Source organism: Peromyscus californicus, unplaced genomic scaffold (assembly GCF_007827085.1).
Source record: "Peromyscus californicus insignis strain IS unplaced genomic scaffold, ASM782708v3 Scaffold_9__1_contigs__length_137607984, whole genome shotgun sequence".
NCBI lineage: Eukaryota > Metazoa > Chordata > Mammalia > Rodentia > Cricetidae > Peromyscus > Peromyscus californicus.
Window position 1 is genome coordinate 46,556,571 of NW_026294617.1, and position 17,817 is coordinate 46,574,387.

The following is a 17,817-nucleotide window of genomic DNA, read 5'->3' on the forward strand; positions in this document are numbered from 1 at the left end:
TATAAAATGAATTGGTCAATGTTCCTTCTCTTTCTGTTTCGTGAAATAATTTGAGTATTGGTATTAACTCTTCTTTGAAAGTTTGGTAGAATTCTGCACTAAAACCATCTGGCCTTGGGCTTTTTGTTGTTGTTGTTGTTGTTAGGAAACTTTTAATGGCTGCTTCTATTTCACTAGGGGTTAATTTCTATAAGGCTTTGTCAATCTTACTGATTTTCTCAAAAAAAAAAAAACTTTGTTTCATTAATTCTGTGTATTCTTTTTTGTTTGGTTGGGTTTGTTTGTTTGTTTCTATTTTATTGATTTCAACCCTGAGATTGATTATTTCTTGGCATCTACTCCTTTTGGGTGGGGCTTCTTCTTTTTGGTCTAGAGCTTTCTGGTGTGCTGCTGAGACTAGTATGAGATCCCTCCAATTATTTTTATGTAGGCATTTAGTGCTATAAACTTGCCTCTTAGAACCACATTCATTGTGTCCCATACATTTAGGTATGTTGTGTTTTCATTCAACTCCAGAAAGTCTTTCATTTCTGTCTTGACCTGTTTTTCATTCATTAATGAGTTGTTCAGAGTCCATGCATTTATGAGTTTTCTGTTGTTTCTGTTGTTGATATTCAGCTTCAATCTATGATGGTCAAATAAGATACAAGGTGGTATTTTGGTTTTCTTGTGTCTGTTGTGTGCTTATGTCCAAGTACGTGGTCAATATTGGAGAAAGCTCCATGAGCTGAGAAGAAGGTATATTTTTTGTGTGTTTGGATGAAATGTTCTGTCAATATTTGTAAGGTCCATTTGGTTTATGACATCAGTTATCTCTAGCATTTTCTCTGATCATTTTTTGTCTGGATGACATATCTCTGGTGAGAGTAGGGTACTGAAGTCTCCCACTATCAGTGTGTGAGGGTCAATATATGAGGTTAGCTTTAGTAGTGTTTCTTTTATGAAATTGGATGCCTTGCATTTGGTACACAGATGTTAAGAATTCAATGTCCTCCTCTTGATAAATTTTTCCTTTAATGAGTATAATAGTGTCTTTTCCTATCTCTTCTGATTAGTTTTGTTTGAAGTCTATTTTGTCAAATATTAAAATGGCTACACCAGCTTGCTTCTTGGATCCATTTGCTTAGAATATCCTTTTCCAACCTTTTACCCTGAGGTTATTTGTATCCTAGATGTTAAGGTGTGTTTCTTGGATGCAGCAGAAGAATGGAGCCTGTTTTCGTATCCATTCTGTTAATAAGTGTCCTTGGGAAGAAGTTGAGGCCATTGATGTTGAGAGTTATCAATGAGCAGTGTTTATTGATTGCTGTTATTTTGTTGTGGTGGTGGTGGTGTGAGAGGTAGGAGTGTGTGTGTGTGTGTGTGTGTGTGTGTGTGTGTGTGTGTGTGTGTGTGTGTTTTCCCAGATTTGTTTTGCTGGTCTGGAGTTATTTGTTCCCTGTATTTTCTTGGGTGTGGTTAACCTCTTTGGGTTGCAGATTTCCTTCTAGTATATTCTGTAGGACTGGACTTGTAGATAGATACAGCTTAAATTTTGTTTTATCATGGAATATCTTTTCTCATATATTGTGATTAAAAGTTTTTCTGGATGTAGTAGTCTAGGGGACCTCTACAGTCTCTAAGAGTTTATAGGACCACAAGAGGTGTCAACTATGAGCTGAGGGTAAGACTGTTGGAGGGGATGGATTTGGAGAAGAGGAGGGAGAAGTGAAAATCTGCAGTTAGCCTACGTATTTCCCAGGCTGATGTGGCCTATAGGTTCCCAGGGAATGAGAAAATAATTTTAATGAAAAGGAAAGAGCAATCAAATTCTCAGATGACATTTCCTTATTTACTTTGTTATGAAGCTAATAACATCATAAGTAGCAGAATTTTTACAGGCTTCAGTGAGTTCACCACTTTTCCCCTTTTGTATATTTTCAGTTTTTCAGGTTAGAGATTGCAATTTAATCTCTGCTTGTCCTTTCCTTACTATCTACAAATTCTGCTTGTGTAAAAATATAGCACCTACTGCTTCCTCCCACTGGGAAAGGACACATTCTTCTTCAAAAGGAGGGGGTGGGCAGGACATGGGCAGTTGTCTGAAAAACCAAGAGTAATTATCTTCCATCAGACAGTGGCAGAGGGCATGAGGACAAGCCTGATGGCCCTGACTGCTCCAAAAATAAAAGCCCAGATAAATAATGGCAAACACTGAAAGCTGGGGAGCTTCCTGGGTTGTCCCCACTTTCTATTTGACATTCTAGTTGACAATCTACAGGATGCACACAACCAGTGCAGGACGACTGCGAACAGAATGCAATGCAACATGGTAGCAGCCAAGGAAGGTGCCGCCATGGCAGTCCTTAAACTTCCCTGGCCCCTGTACAGCAGGTTCCAGGTGTATGTTTGCCTTCATGATCATAGTAGCTCGTGTGGGAGGTTTCTGTTAAGCCTTGAAATGACCCCAGAACAGGTACTACAAAGCACAGCCAGGGTTCAGAAAAAAAAAAAAAAGTGGCCAAAATACAAGGACCTGTAATGCTCAAGCAGGCTCTAGGAGGTAGATTCCAAGTCCTGGGAGCCATCTTGGACATCAGAGATATCTTTGCTGTCACTGCCACTATTTTTATATCTGGTCAGGTTCTCCTGCTGGCAGGCTCTTCAGTGTTGTGGAATATTACTTTAACTATGTAAAGATATTACATTTGTTTATGTTGCAGAACATTACTTTAACTATGTAAAGGTGTGCTGCATTTGTTTAACTAGGCAAAGATGTGTTACATTTGTTTGTGCTGCATTTGTTTAATGATGTAAAGATGTATTGCTGTTTCACCTTGCCTGCCTAAGGCACCTGATTGGTCTAATGAAAAGCTGAACAGCCAGTAGCTTGGCAGAAGAGGGATTAGGTGGGGCTGGCAGGCAGAGAGAATAAGTAGGAGGAGGAATCTAGGCTAGAGAGAGAATGGGAGAGAATGAGGGAGAAAGAGGGGGAGACACCTCCCACGGCCAGCCAGCCAGGCAGCAGACAGACAGACAGACAAGGAGAAAGCAGTGTAAGTAGGACATACAGAATGAAAGAAAGGTAAAAAGCCCCAAGGCAAAATGTAAACAAAAAGAAGCAGGTTAAATTAAGTTATAAGAAATAACGAGAAAGAGCCTAAGCTGAGGTTGAGCGTTCATAACTAATGAGTCTCCATGTCATGATTTGGGGGCTGGCAGTCTATGAAAGCCTGCTACTCTTCAGAACCAAGAAGTGTGCTGCCCTGAGCCTCCTGGTTCTCCCTGGAACCTGGAACCACATATCTGCCTTTCTGCAGCACCCATTGCTATCTCAGTCCATCTGCCCTCTATGAGAGAGCTCCCTTCATAGCATATGCATCTTCTCCATCTGCCTAGCACTTGGTCTCCACCTCAATAACATGGAAGATGAGAGTGTTGGAATAAAGATGCAAGGCTGCTTGGTTGTTCTTCCTGACATTCAGGAGTACATACTTCACTCTGAAATTCTCCATCATGGCCCACGAGGCCCATCAGTTTCTGGGTCAGGCCAAGACACCATTTGGAGCCAGTGAGGTGATATGTCTATGAGAGACACCATCAGTATCTTTTTCCATTTTGGCCAGGGCATAACCCATGGTCTTCCCATCCCTGTCCTCAGCAATATGGAAGAGCTGGGGACAAGAGAGGCCATGATAGAAATAATATGTCATCTGGTAGTTGTCAGGAAGGCAAAGAAGGTTACAGTGTTGCATGCTCATCAGGTCAGGTCAGCTGGCCAAGCACAGCAGATGTTCATATTGGCTGGGAGTAGAAGCCTGTCAGACTGAGAAGCAGAAAGGTGCCACAGAGGACAAGCGACACCAACATCATTTTCTTTAAAACAGCAGGGATATCCAAACAGGGCTCACACAAGATGAGGAAGATCTTCCACTATCTTCCATCTCTTGTTGGCAATGCTGTACAGACCCTCATCCACCTTCATGCAGGTGAGGTCCCAATCATGTCCAAACTAATGATGACCAAACAATCCTCTTCCGATATGATGGTCCGGTCAACCTGTCAGCCATTTTTACATGTGGAAGCATGTAAGACATCTTGAGTGGGACTACACAGCCAGCCAGACACCGCGAGTTGCCTTATGTGGGGTCCACGTGTCCGAACCCAAGTTCATCACTTTAACAAACATCTGTTTTCATTATCGCATGCTTCCTTCCACTTCCAACTTATTTGAATACTTATTTTTATGTAGTTACAATTAGAGCATAGAAAATAATTTCAAATTTTAGGGTTTTTTTTTCTTTTTAGTGATTTACTGGAAACATTACCCACATTATCTCAGCACTTTCAAACTCCTCATTTTTGTTCCTGAATAACAACTCTGAGTCACTGGCAGGCCACAGTTCACCAGTTCAGGAAAAGCTTCCCTTCTCCTCTGCCAGCTTTCTATCTCTTTCTTTCAGTGGACTTGTCAGGGGTTGGACTTTGACAAAATCTTCCAGTTTAGTTGGTATCACTTGGCATTATCCCAACCCCATTCCACAAGCCTCTTCACAGGAGGCTGTAGCAGGTGATCTGTACAGGGGTCGGGGTCAGGTAGAAGGAAGCCTAGTTAACGTGCTTATCTTACTCTTGTGTTCTGAGTCAACTTCCTCATCTTTCCTCCAAATGACACAATATGACAAGCTCTGGGTTTGGGATATAACTCAGTTGGTAGTAGTGTTTGCCTAGCATAAGGCCCTGGGTTTGATCCCAGCACCGCATAGATAAGATAGGAGAGATGGAGGCAAAGTCCTAGGTTAGCTTGAGATATGTGAGACCCTGTCTCTAAATCAATTAAATGTATTGTTCTTTAATCAGCTCAGCTAAAACTAAAGGCCTATAAAATAAATTTTAAAAATATAAGTTAAATTTAAAGCATGATTCAAAGGTCTAGCCCATGGAAAGCACTCAATAAATACTGGTTTTTAACATAAAAACATAAATATGTTTTTAACATAAAAACAGGCTATAATTCAGGACTCCAGGGTTATTTGAAACTGGAAGATATTTTCTCTGTAGAAAACAGTAAAAATGATAACATTTCCCAATAAGCCCTTTTAAGCCAAATAATAGCTGAATTATACATATAAATATTGATTAGATTCTGGGATACAGAAGAAACCTATCTTCATCGGTTCAGAGAGCTATGTTTTACTTAAGTTGTGTAAGTGAGATTCCTATTCATCTTCCTCTTCACTGTTTGATTTACAGCAGACATTTTTCTATAGGCTAATCCATAATCTGAAAAGATTTTAGCCTCCCCTCCTGAAAGTACAGCCAGCATTTTCTTTCATCAGCTTGATATGGTACAAATTCTTATCCTAATGGTGAAATGTTTCACTAAAGCTTGCCCAGTGATTTGGCAAAACCAAATTTTATTATAAGTCACAGTCATCTTAGGGTCCCCGCCCTGCTAGGTAGCCTCCCTGGATCTGTGGGTTGCAGTCTGATTGTCCTTTGCTTTATATCTAGTATTCACTTATGAGTGAGTACATACCATGTTTGTCCTTCTGAGTCTGGGTTACCTCACTCAGGATGATATTTTCTAGTACTATCCATTTGCCTGCAAATTTCATGATGTCATTGCAGGAAATAATCAAATTGAGGGCTGAAATCAATGAAATGGAAACAAAGAGAACAATACAAAGAATCAATGAAACAAAGAGTTGGTTCTTTAAAAAAATCAACAAAATAGACAAACCCCTATTCAAATTAACCAAAAGGCAGAGAGAGAGAGGGAGAGAGAGAGAGAGAGAGAGAGAGAGAGAGAGAGAGAGAGAGAGAGAATCCAAATTAACAAAATCAGAAATGAAAAGGGAGCTATAACAACAGACAATGAGGAAATCCAGAGAATCATCAGTTCATACTTCAAAAACCTGTACTCCACAAAATTGGAAAATCTGAAAGAAATGGACAATTTTCTGGATAGGTACCACATACCAAAGTTAAATCAAGACCAGATAAACTATTTAAACAGACCAATAACCCATAAGGAAATAGAAACAGTCATTAAAAGTCTCCTAACCAAAAGAAGCCCAGGACCAGATGGTTTCAGCGCAGAATTCTACCAGATTTTAAAAGAAGAGCTAATTCCAATACTCTTTAAATTGTTCCACACAATAGAAACAGAAGGAACATTACCAAACTCATTTTATGAGGTTACAGTTACCCTGATACCCAAACCACACCAAGATGCAACAAAGAAAGAGAATTACAGACCAATCTCCCTCATGAACATTGATGGAAAAATACTCAACAAAATATTGGCAAACCGAATCCAAGAACACACCAAAAAAAAGTTATCCACCATGACCAAGTAGGCTTCATCCCAAGGAAGCAAGGATGGTTCAACATACAAAAATCTTTCAATGTAATACACCATATAGACAAACTGAAAGAAAAAAAAAACCACATGATCATCTCATTAGATGCTGAAAAAGCCTTTGACAAAATCCAACACCCCTTTATGATAAAGATCTTAGAGAAATCAGGAATACAAGAAACATACCTAAACATAATAAAGGCAATTTACAGCAAGCCAACAGCCACCATCAAATTAAACGGAGAGAAACTCAAAGTGATTCCACTAAAATCAGGAACAAGACAAGGCTGTCCACTCTCTCCATATTTATTCAATACAGTACTTGAAGTTCTAGCTAGAGCAATAAGACAACAAAAGGAGATCAAAGGGATAGAAATTGGAAAGGAAGAAGTCAAACTTTCACTTTGTAGATGATATGATAGTATACATAAGTGACCCTAAATTCTGTTTTCTTTTCTGTGGTAGGAATATAGCAAGTGTCTAAAGAAGATACCTTTTGGGTTCAGTAACAGCTCTTAGAAAAGCCAGAGGATGGCAGGGCGGTGGTGGTGCATGCCTTTAATCCTAGCATTCGGGAGACAGAGCCAGACAGATCTCTGTGAGTTCAAGGCCAGCCTGGTCTACAGAGCAAGATCCAGGACAGGCACCAAAACTACATAGAGAAACCCTGTTTTGAAAAACAAGAAAGAAAGAAAGAAAGAAAGAAAGAAAGAAAGAAAGAAAGAAAGAAAGAAAGAAAGAAAGAAAGAAAGAAAGAAAGAAGAAAGAAAGAAAGAAAGAAAGAAAGAAAGAAAGAAAGAAAGAAAGAAAGAAAGAAAGAAAAGAAAGAAAGAAAAAGAAAGAAAAGAAAAGAAAGAAAGAAAGCCAGAGGCTGGCTGGCTCCTGTGGGAGGCAGGGCCTTGGAACAGGGAAATTGGCTAGCACGGCTTCTCCAGGTGTGGCTGCCACTTCATTATGCTGCTTCATCTGAGGTTGCAATGATGTTGCTAAGAACTGTAAGTTTAAATGGTGGATGATATATTCAAAGCAGAGAGCGCTTAGTTCAGGTGCAGAATCTTTGAGAACTCAGAATCTTAGAAGAAAATGGAGTCTGATCCATAATTCTGCATGAAAAGATCCCAAACACCATAATCCTGAATGATGGAATCCCAAACACCATAAAATCCAAAATATCAAAATCCCAAAACTACAATTATAGAAAAAAATTAATTCATTTTTTATTATGTATGTATGTAGGATTGCTTATGTGAATGATATGTGCACATGTTTAAGTGGGTATGCGCACAGATGCATGCAGATATAGGTGCAAGCTTATACCACAAGCACTATATTGACCAAGCTTTCTCCCCAGACCCACTTTTATTTGTGTTTATTTTTAAAATATCATAAAATGACAAAAAGTATTTATTGACACTCATATGCACAAACCCAAACTCAGACATACACTTTACACAAATTTTAAAAATAATTTTTTAAATGGATGAGAATGCCATCATTTGCCAATGTGAAGAATGTTCTTTTTTAATTACTTTTAATTTTCTGACAAAGTGTAGCTTTTTGCTGTTGTTTTGTTTTGGCAAGCAGGACTCTATGTACAAAGGAATGAAGGAGCAGAATTATGACAATTGATAATCATAATGACAACTACCCTGTGTACAGCCAAAAAACACACTAACCCTGCCCCACAATTAGCTTTTATATCTCCCTTATAAGGCATTTTTCCCACATTGAGAATTGCAGTCAAAGCTACAAAAAAAATCTTAAAAGAATTTCAGTGTCAGGGTTTCAACAGTTGGGATTTTAATTACCCAGGATTAAGATTTTTTTTCTAAAAATCTCTGGGGGTTCTCATCTTTCAAGATTTCACCTTTCAGGATTAGGCTTTTTAGGATTAAATCATTCCCACAAGGAAACTATGGTTTTGGGGTATTTTTGGTTTTGGTTTTTTTAACCCTTTGAGCGTGTTACCATAAGTGTGACTGAAATCAACTCCATGACCTGAGCACACTAGACAAAGGACTGGCATCTCAGCCTGACCCTCTTGATCTAGGTCTGCCAACTATGGTTACTTCTGCCAGTGCACTGCCAAAAAAAGTTCACCAGGCAAAACTTCAACAACCAAGTTCCAAACCAAGGCTTCATTTGTATAATCCTCTGGCATCTTCGATCACAAAGACGACTCAGGTAGCAGTGAGAAAGCTAAGGGTTCATTTGGGCTCTAAGGATACCTTTCAATGTGCAAACCAACCAACCCAGTCTACATCCCCAGACCTCCACCCCTACCCAAGCACTCAGTCAACAAGCCAGTATTTGCTCTACACTATTCAGGTTAAGATAGCAGGCTGGAGACCCTCCAGAGCCCTAAGCCCATTGGCCAGTAACCAGTAACTGAATTGTTTGCTTCCCACAACCCAAAAAAGTTTCTCACTAAGGCTTCTTTCTATCACCTGGACACTGTGGCTTGCTCCCTAGGGCAGGCATGATATGTTCTTTCAATGGCATTAGCCTCTTTGTGCAAAACTCAAGCATGCTGCTACAAGCTAACGTCCAGGTATGTTTTCAGACACCCTCTGTCCCACTTCAAGGCTTCTGTTCTGGTTTCCTTTCTGTGGCTGTGATAAAACACCCTAGCCAAAGGCAGCTCAAGGGAGGAAAGGGCTTATTTCATCACTCAGGTGACAGGTCACCATTGAGGGAAGTCAGAGCAGGAGCTCAAGTAGGAACTTGAAGCAGAAACTGCAGAGAAACACTGTTCTGGCTGGTTTGTTCACTGGTTCGTACTTACCTAGCTTTCTTACATATCTAAAGACCATCTACCTAGAGATGGTGCTGCCTAGAGTGGTCCAGGCCTTCTTGCATTAATTGATAATCAAAACAACCCGGCAGACTAGCCGCCAGTCTGATCTAGGCACTTCCTCAGTTGAGGACTTCTTCACAGATGGCTCTAGGCTGTGTCAGATTAACAAGCTAACTAGGACAGTATCCTTACGAACAATACATAATCACCCACCAAACCTCAAAACATCCTCAAGATGTAGCTAGGTCCTACTTACCCGGCTAGCCTCAGGACAGTCCTTTACACACTCAGCTCAGACGAACTCCCTGAAAGTTCTTTATTCCCCTTATTGTATGCATTCAGTACATATTAATTCAGCCACCCAAGACCTACTTTTGGCCTTGAAAATATAGTAGCGAGTAAAATGGACAGATAGTCCTGTCCCTTGAGGAATTCACATTTTTCTGTAGGCATGATCACCTCAGAGAGATACACATTCCACAACAGGAAGTTGGTCTCCTGTTGGTCTCACATCCTTCCATAGGAGTGGTAAAACTAATTCAATTAAGCTCATAACAGAAACAGCTGTGTTCTGTCTCAATGTCAAAATTCAAAGTAAAGGTTTTTATTTTAGTGAAAATTCAGAATATAATTATGAATATCAGCTTTTTGGTCTGTTTCCTGATTGTGCTTTGGATTCTGTTTGGAATCAAAGACCCAAATTTTTTAAGGAAAAGCTAGTTATTGCAAATGGGTGTGTTGGATCATAGTCACAGACCTTCCAGGTGCATCTCTCTTCCCCGGAAATTAGAACACTCTCTCCCTGCAGTCTCTCTCTCTGGGACAGAGAGTTGATAGTGTGCTGTGGCCATACAGTCCCCCTTCACAGCTGCAGGCCTGTCCTGCTCCCTGTAACTGTGAATTATAGCTATCTTTAGCAGTATCTTCTTAACTTCTAGCCTCCTTGGCTAGGTCACATGGTCTGGAGCTTGCCCAAACCCAACCCTACTGTACCCCCAAAACGTATAAAAGTCAAAACCAAGTCCCTTTGTTGTACAGAGCAGAAGGGTCTGTGTCCCTTTAGCCCATCATGACTGCACATGACCGTGATGCTGTCTCTTCTAATTGCTCTCTTCACAAGAGCTCAGTTTGCCTTGACACCTGGTCTTTGGGGTTCACACAGCAGCTTTTGATCTCTTCCAACTGAGCTGCTGAGTTTCCTTCTCTATGAACCAGCTACATCTTATATAACAATATGCATACCATTAAATTTTTCTTATACCAGCCCCTTAAATAACTCCATTGCCCTTAAAAGAAGACTTTGTCTTATTGGGTATGGTCGCACATGCTTTTAATCTCAGCACTCAGGAGGTAGAGGTCTGATAGAGCTCTGTGAGAGTTTGAAACTAGCCAGGGCTATGGATTGAGAGAAAGAAGAAAACTAAATAAATAAATAAACTTGTCTAGATGTATCAATGTGAGTTTACTTCTGATCCAAACCGCAGAAGAAGCTTTACAAGGAGGACTACTACTCCATCAGCTCTAACTTCAGACCACTCATTTTTCTTGACCTCACTATAGGAACAGTGAGCATGAATTTTCCTGCCCATATCTTAGGTCTGACTTTTGGTATCCAGTTATGATTGTCTCATTTATTCACACCAACCCTTCCACTGAAAATGACTAAAGTACTGAGTAAGGTATGTTTTCATCTTTATTGAAAATGTTAATAAGCCAGGATACAGTGATGCCAAAAGCAAGAGTAAGGGAATAGGAAGTAAGCCACTCACAGGAAGCTGGTTTTGTCCTAACAGCAGTTGCCTGCTCAGACTGCGAGGCTGAACTGGCTTCACTGGATGCACAGGGTGAGGTGGGTGAAATCAGATCCCACGGCTCTTCAAAGGGAGGCTCAACAGGAACACACCATGTTAACGTGAAACAGGAAAGGCTCTGCTATAAAGAAGTGAGTCCCCTCCCATAGCCATTGGGAAGATGTTTTAACCCAGAACAAAGGCCAGGCAGGAAGAAAAGAAAAGGGGAAACTCAATTCTGAAAGGCTACAAATGGAGGAGTATTTGAAACCCATACATGAGTCCCAAAGTTGTATTGCTGCCAAGAATCAAATGCACCTTAGTGTCACCAAACTGATGCTAAACCTACTCATCCTTAGAAGCAAATGGCGACTTTCTCCAAAGGGAAGAACCTTGATTTTATTAGCTCTTGGGGAATCTTCTGAAATGCTTCTTTCAGAATGCCATGAGCAGCACGTACTCAAAGGTGGCTCAGCACACAAAGAAACAAGGCACCTGTAAGCAAGAACCAGCAGGGAAAACAGGCAAGAGAATCACTCAGACCTTCCACACTGGAATTACCATGTGTAGATTGTTAAATGAAAAAGGTAATTAGTATATTCAAAGAAATTTTGGAGCCAAAAAAAATTAGAAAATGATCAAGAACTCATAAAATTTTGAAAGTTCTTTTAAATGGCAGTGTCTCTACAAATGAAAAAAGGAAAGACGCATGTCTTGATTTCCATAGCTGAACTTAGCTCCAGTCTTGTTGCTGTGAGAAAACATTTGACAGAGCAACCTAAGGAGAGCAAAGTTCATTCAGCTTACAGCTCCAAGGTGTATGGTCCACCATGATAGGGGACTTAGGATGGCGGGAACATGGTGAAGCTGGTCATGTTGTGCCCACGGGTCATATTTCTGATAATGGCAGACATTTCAAATAACTAAAGATGCCATTATAAGTTTAACCTCTCTGAAGGTTCACAATAACCCCGCACTCAGGACTCAGAGCTAAGGGGTTTGCTCTGTGAAGTTTATCTTCTTCTTGGATACTCTGTTTCCCTCAGTTCTTCTGAATTCGTTGATTTTGGTCATCACTGAATCCTCTACCAAAGTAGCCACATGCCCTTTCCACGCCTGTCACTGATGGAACTCCTTCACCCCGACTATGAAGCATATTGAGGTCTATGGGCCTCCTACCTGGTCTTAGTCTGTTCCTCCAGTTCATATAGTTTTGTAGAATGAGAACCCAATCAGTTACAAGTTTTAAGAGCCTGATACCATCAAAATGTATTAATTTACTATGTACTTCCCATGACATAGACAGAAATAGTGTTTCAGAGTCACTGAAATTTTGAAGCAAAGACTTACATTAACTTCAGCTGCTGGTTATGAAGGTAGAATGAAATTTTTAAATTGCAGAATTAGGAATGCTATTCTTAACATCACAGGGTTTATTATTTCACCCCTGAATACCAATGGAGAGATGTTATCCTCAATAAGAATTGATGCCAGAGGGATGGAGATATGGCTCAGTGGTTAAGGGCACTTGTGCTCTGGTAGAGGACCCAGGTTTGGTTTCCAGCACTTACATGGTGTCTCACAACCATCCATAACTCCAGTTCCAGGGTACCAGATGCCCTCATTTGATCTCTAAGAGTACCAGGCACACACATAGTACACATACATGCATACAGACAAACACTCATACACATTAAGTAAAATAAATAAATATTTTGAAAAAATGGATGCCATAAGTTGAGAATACAAAAATGACTCAGCTCATCAACTGAAATACTGCAGTTTCTGGTAGTCCTTTGGGTTTCTTTGGAGGAGAAATTTTGCTATGGAAAAATGAAAATTCTAAGACCTCTTTTTCCTTCAAAGATAAAAGCTACATATAAAAAGAAAGCTGATGAAGCCTTCCAACTTTACATTTGGAAAGAAATTGAGAGAGCATTTTTCTGCCAGCAGTCTTGGCTATAGACCAAGTAGATACAATTATCAGAAATGATTAATTGGATCTCAACTCTCACATAATTGAGCGGTAACTTTGGGTACCTGGTTCTTAAGGTTTTAGATGAGCGGACAGTGCCTTTCAGCTAGCGTTGAAACGCTACAAAGACAAACTCTGGGAAGCGTTAGGGATACGTGGAAACATTCATGATTCTGTTAGCATATTCCAGATGTGGCTATAGGCAGAGTCCACATCAGTCCTGTAGAATCAGCATTTATTTTCCACTCCTGCACCCCAAACAAGCAAGAGTGGAAATCCTCCTGTTGCGGGGATTTAAGGTTCACCTCGGAATGAACTTCACAAAAATTCTAGTCAAGTCTTTCCCTTTCGTAAGGCTTCAGCTAATAGGTTTTAGACATCATTTCAGAAAGTGAATCCACCCGTTACTAAGTCATTTATGGAATGTGATAGCTGAGGGCAGATGTGTGCTGATTCAGGCCAGGTTTCCAAAGCAACTGCCATAGTCAGCTTCAATCTTCACTCTGTGCTTTCCTCAACCTGGGCCTGTAACTCCAATCCCTGATGGAAACACACAGGTGAGCTCACACGCACTCTACTATGTGGATAAGGCTTCTCAAGAACAGAGGTTTCCCTTCATCCCATCAGGCTCTCCTTGGTCTGGAGAGTTAGAGCGTACCGGACCTTTCTCAGGACTGTCAGATGCTATACAGAGTGACAAAATATTTTTATAGTGAAAATTATGAACAACTGCATATTTTGAAAACCAAATGATCACATGGTAAAAATTACCTGAACCCCCTAGCCTTACAACAAATCCTGCCATTGGTTCAAAATACGAAAGTCTCCCCTTGGTCCACTGTTAATGCCTGAAACTGTGCTGATAGGATAAATGGATATTTCAGCTCAATTTGCCTTGAAACCTGGTCTGTGGGGTTCACACAGCAGCCTTCAATCTCTTCCAACTGAGCTTCTCAATTGCTTTCTGATTCTTGATAAATTGGTTGAACAAGCTCAATGTGTCCATCACACCAGGCCTCAGTGCTGGGCTGATTGCTATGTAGTACAATTAGCAGGGTGATTTATTTAGAAAGCTTGTCCTCACCATGAATGACAAGCTCCATCCATCCCAACTGCTTGCTCTCCTGTTTCTATGGCAAACTTTCCTTCCAAATAAAATTGCTCTTTGCAACTTTGGAGGTGATTAACATACCCAACATTTTTAGACTGCCTGCCATGTCAAGGAAGGAGCTTTGGAGGCCCTATGCTGACGCTATAACTAAGTAGCTCCAATGGGGTTGATCAGGTACCCACAGCACAGAGAACAGTAACAAAGGAAGTTCCTACTCACTGCAGGCCAGTCCTTGAAATGGCTTTAAAATGGCCACTGCTATGCTGTCCTCTTCCTCTGTTAACTTTCTTATTCCAATGTCCTTCCTTCAAAGGCCTCCTCATTCTCATGCATTCCTCTTACCTCCCCCCAAAAACGCCATTTGTTCCCCATTCTCACCCAAATCCTGCTCTTTAATTTCTAGAAAGGTGGTAGTTTTTCTAGAAACACCCAGCGGGTCCATCTATGTCTAGATGCTTTGTTTTATTTCTATTGTGTTGTTTGGCTTGTTGATTGTTCATGGTGGCACTTTCCTACTTTCATCTCATTTCTTACTAAGGATTCTGAAATGTTTAAGACACAAGAGGGTATAGAACAGAGATTCTCAACTTGTGGGTTGCGATCCCTTTGGGGGTTACCTAAGACCATTGGAAAACATTTTGATTCATAACAGTAAAATTATAGTTATGAAGTAGCAATGAAAATAATTCTATGGTTGGGGGTCACATGTCAACATGAGGAACTGTATTAAAGAGTCGCAGCATTAGGAAGGTTGAGAACCACTGGCCTAGAGCATCACGGAGGACTCTGGGGTTTAATGAAGTACACAGAAGCAGGGTAAGACAGAACCAGAGTAAAACTAGTATTTGAGCCCCTGTGGCTGTATACTGGTTACCTTGAGCTTTGGAGTCTCATGTTGAGGATCTAGTCACTGTGTGTCCCACTGCTCCAAATGCCTCCATGTTTCATCTCTCCCTGTTATTTTCATCATCTCTCCAAACCAGGCAGAACTCTCAGTGGGAAGACCACCATTCATCCGATCAACTCCACCAGGATTCTAAAACCAACACAAGACATGTCTGACTCGCTAACCCTTCCTCACCCTTGGGGAGCCTTTTGGGTTTAGCTCCACTTCTGCAATACTTGGATCCTTATCACTTCTGGCCTGAACTGTAGTCCTACCTCCTCAAATGACGCACTCACACCGTTCAGAGTCATCCTTCCCTGCACCACAATATTTTTCTTAAACGTATCATTCCACTTCCTAAGTCCCTACAGCTTCCAGAACAAAGGTGAGACATCTTGGTTCACGACTGTTCTATTTTGCTTGTCTGTTGCTGCGACAAACACCATGAAGGAAAACACTTATATTACCTATGTGTAGCTATTCTATTGTGTCCTGGAAGGACTGTTCTGCTGTAGTCATCTCCCCACTCCAGTTCTTACAATCTTCCTGCCTCCCCTCTTCCTGATGATCCCTGAACCTTGAGAGGAGGAGTTGTGATGTAGATGTCTCATGAATTAACAGGTAATTGTGACAGCATGCATGAGATCTGTGCAAGATCAAGCCAGGCAAAATCCCACCATGGAGAAGAAAAGTAATCAGGAAGTGTTACCCTTCGCTGGGGAGCTATTGGCAATTGACGGCTGCTGGAAGTGGAAAAGTTGATGTTTAAAAGATGTTCTAGTAGATGGTACACACCCATACGCATATTAGCAGTGCTGAGTGGATGCAATTGTTGGGGAGAGAGAACACATACACACACACACACACACACACACACACACACACACACACACACAAAGTTGGAAGGAAATAGTGATATGAGAATAGAGGAATTGGTGTGGAGGGAGTTGGGGGTGAACATGATCAAAACACATTGTATACATTCACAAAATTCTCATACAATTTTTAAAAGCAACTTAGGGGAAGAAAGGGTTTGTTTAGCCTATACTTTAGGTCACACTGCATCACTGAGTAAAGTCAGGGCAGAAACTCAAGCAGGAAATGAAGCAGAAGACTTTGCGAGGGGGGTGGGGGATGCTGCTTCTGGCTCAACCACTATCTCATGCTTAGCTAGCTTTATCATGATTTCATTATATATCAGGCCTTAGCTAGGAACAGTAAAGCCCACAGTGAGCTGGCCCCTCCCACATCAATCACCAATGAAGACAATTTCTCTCAGGCATGGCCACAAACCTATCTGATGGAGACAAAGTCATCAATTGAGGCTCATCCTCCTGAGGTTGTGTCAAGGTGACAATAAAAACTACCCAGCATGATGATCCTGTATTGTTTTTGTCCCCAGTGACATCTGTGTAGGAATGCCCACAATAACAACTTAGAAGCAAGGTCTACTTAGGTCCACAGTTTCAGGAAGTTCAGCCCGTGGTCACTTAGCCCCATCTACTTGGGCAGAGTATCACCGCAGTAGAACTGTGTGGCAGAGGAGAGAGGTTTACTTCCTGTCCGTCAGGAAGCAGAGGAAGCAAGGCAGGATGCAGCCAGGGACAAACAGCCCCAACAACTCCATCCATGTGATCTTCTTCTTCTACCCATCTCCCCTCCAAAGGTTCTCAGAACCTCCCGGAATGGTACCCCCCAGTTAGTGACCAAGCATTTAAATCATGAGCTTGCGGGGAGCATTTGATATCCAAATCATAGCATGTCCTGTCTGTATTTGTGACTTCCTTTTCCACCAGCCTATCATGTGTCCAAGTACTGTTGTTTTTATTCCATCCATATGGAATACTGTGTAGGACCTATAATTCCTCCCAGCTCAGACTCCCTTATTTCATAAGTGAGTGCACTTTCATCTCCCCAGCTGTCCCTCTTCCCATGGATATTGAAGTTAACTGGTTTTGGTCCTTCCAATTCAGTTTACTATGTGTCATTACACTGCATTAAAATAGTGCATTCAGAGGGCTAGAGAGGTATCTCAGCGGTTAAGAGCACTTGCTGTTCTTGCAGAGGAGCAGAGTTCAGCTCTGAGTACCCACACCACACACCTTTCAATCACCTTCTTCCAATTCAATCTGACATCTTCTTCTGGCCTTGAAGGGTACCCATATATATTCGATCAAACATGCGCGCGCGCGCGCGCACACACACACACACACACACACACACACACACACACACACACACACACACTGAATAAATAAAATAAATTATTTTTAAAAATAGTATGTATATTCCACTTTGATGCCCATCACTCACTCAGCATCTGTGAATACCTCCATTAGAATATCAAAAATAGCCTTGCATCAGTGGCACATGCTTTTAAACCCCAGCACTTGGGAGACTGTAGATGAATTTCTAAACAGTCTTATTAAATAAGAAACACAGAGCCAAATACAGGGGTGAAAGTCATAGAGATCAGAGAAATAGTGATGGTCACCAACTAACCTCAGTTCACCACGCTGCTGTAGCTTCCCAAAAGAACCAGCTTCTTCCTGTCTAATCTGCACCTTCATTGCCTTGCTGTTCTGCCTTCTCGTTGGCTCTTAGCCCAGCCACCTCACTTCCTCATCACAGCCTGTCTGTACAGACATCCGGTCTCTATGGTTGGTACCAAGATTAAAGGCATGTGTCACCACTGCTTGGCTGTGTCCTTGAACACATAGAGACTCTGCCTGCCATGTGATTGGATTAAAGGCAGGTGCTACTACCGCCTGACTTTTGTTTATGGTTGGCTATCTATGTCCTCTGATCTCCAGGCAAACTTTATTTATTAACATACAAATAAAATATCATCACATTTCAGCACAAATAAAATATCACCACAGGAGACTATGACAGGTTCAAGTCCAGCCTGGTCT

The 17,817-nt window shown here is 41.2% G+C and overlaps 1 protein-coding gene and 2 pseudogenes across 1 annotated transcript in view; 1 reads left to right on the forward strand and 2 right to left on the reverse strand.

The window, feature by feature from the left end:
• The window catches only part of Schip1 (schwannomin interacting protein 1), a 760,409-nt gene that overhangs the window by 535,557 nt on the left and 207,035 nt on the right, over positions 1 to 17,817 (forward strand). The gene's annotated exons all lie outside the window — the stretch shown is intronic.
• On the reverse strand, positions 2,536 to 3,749 carry LOC128105837 (N-alpha-acetyltransferase 11-like; annotated as a pseudogene).
• LOC128105302 (thioredoxin-like protein 4A) lies at positions 3,855 to 4,737 on the reverse strand (annotated as a pseudogene).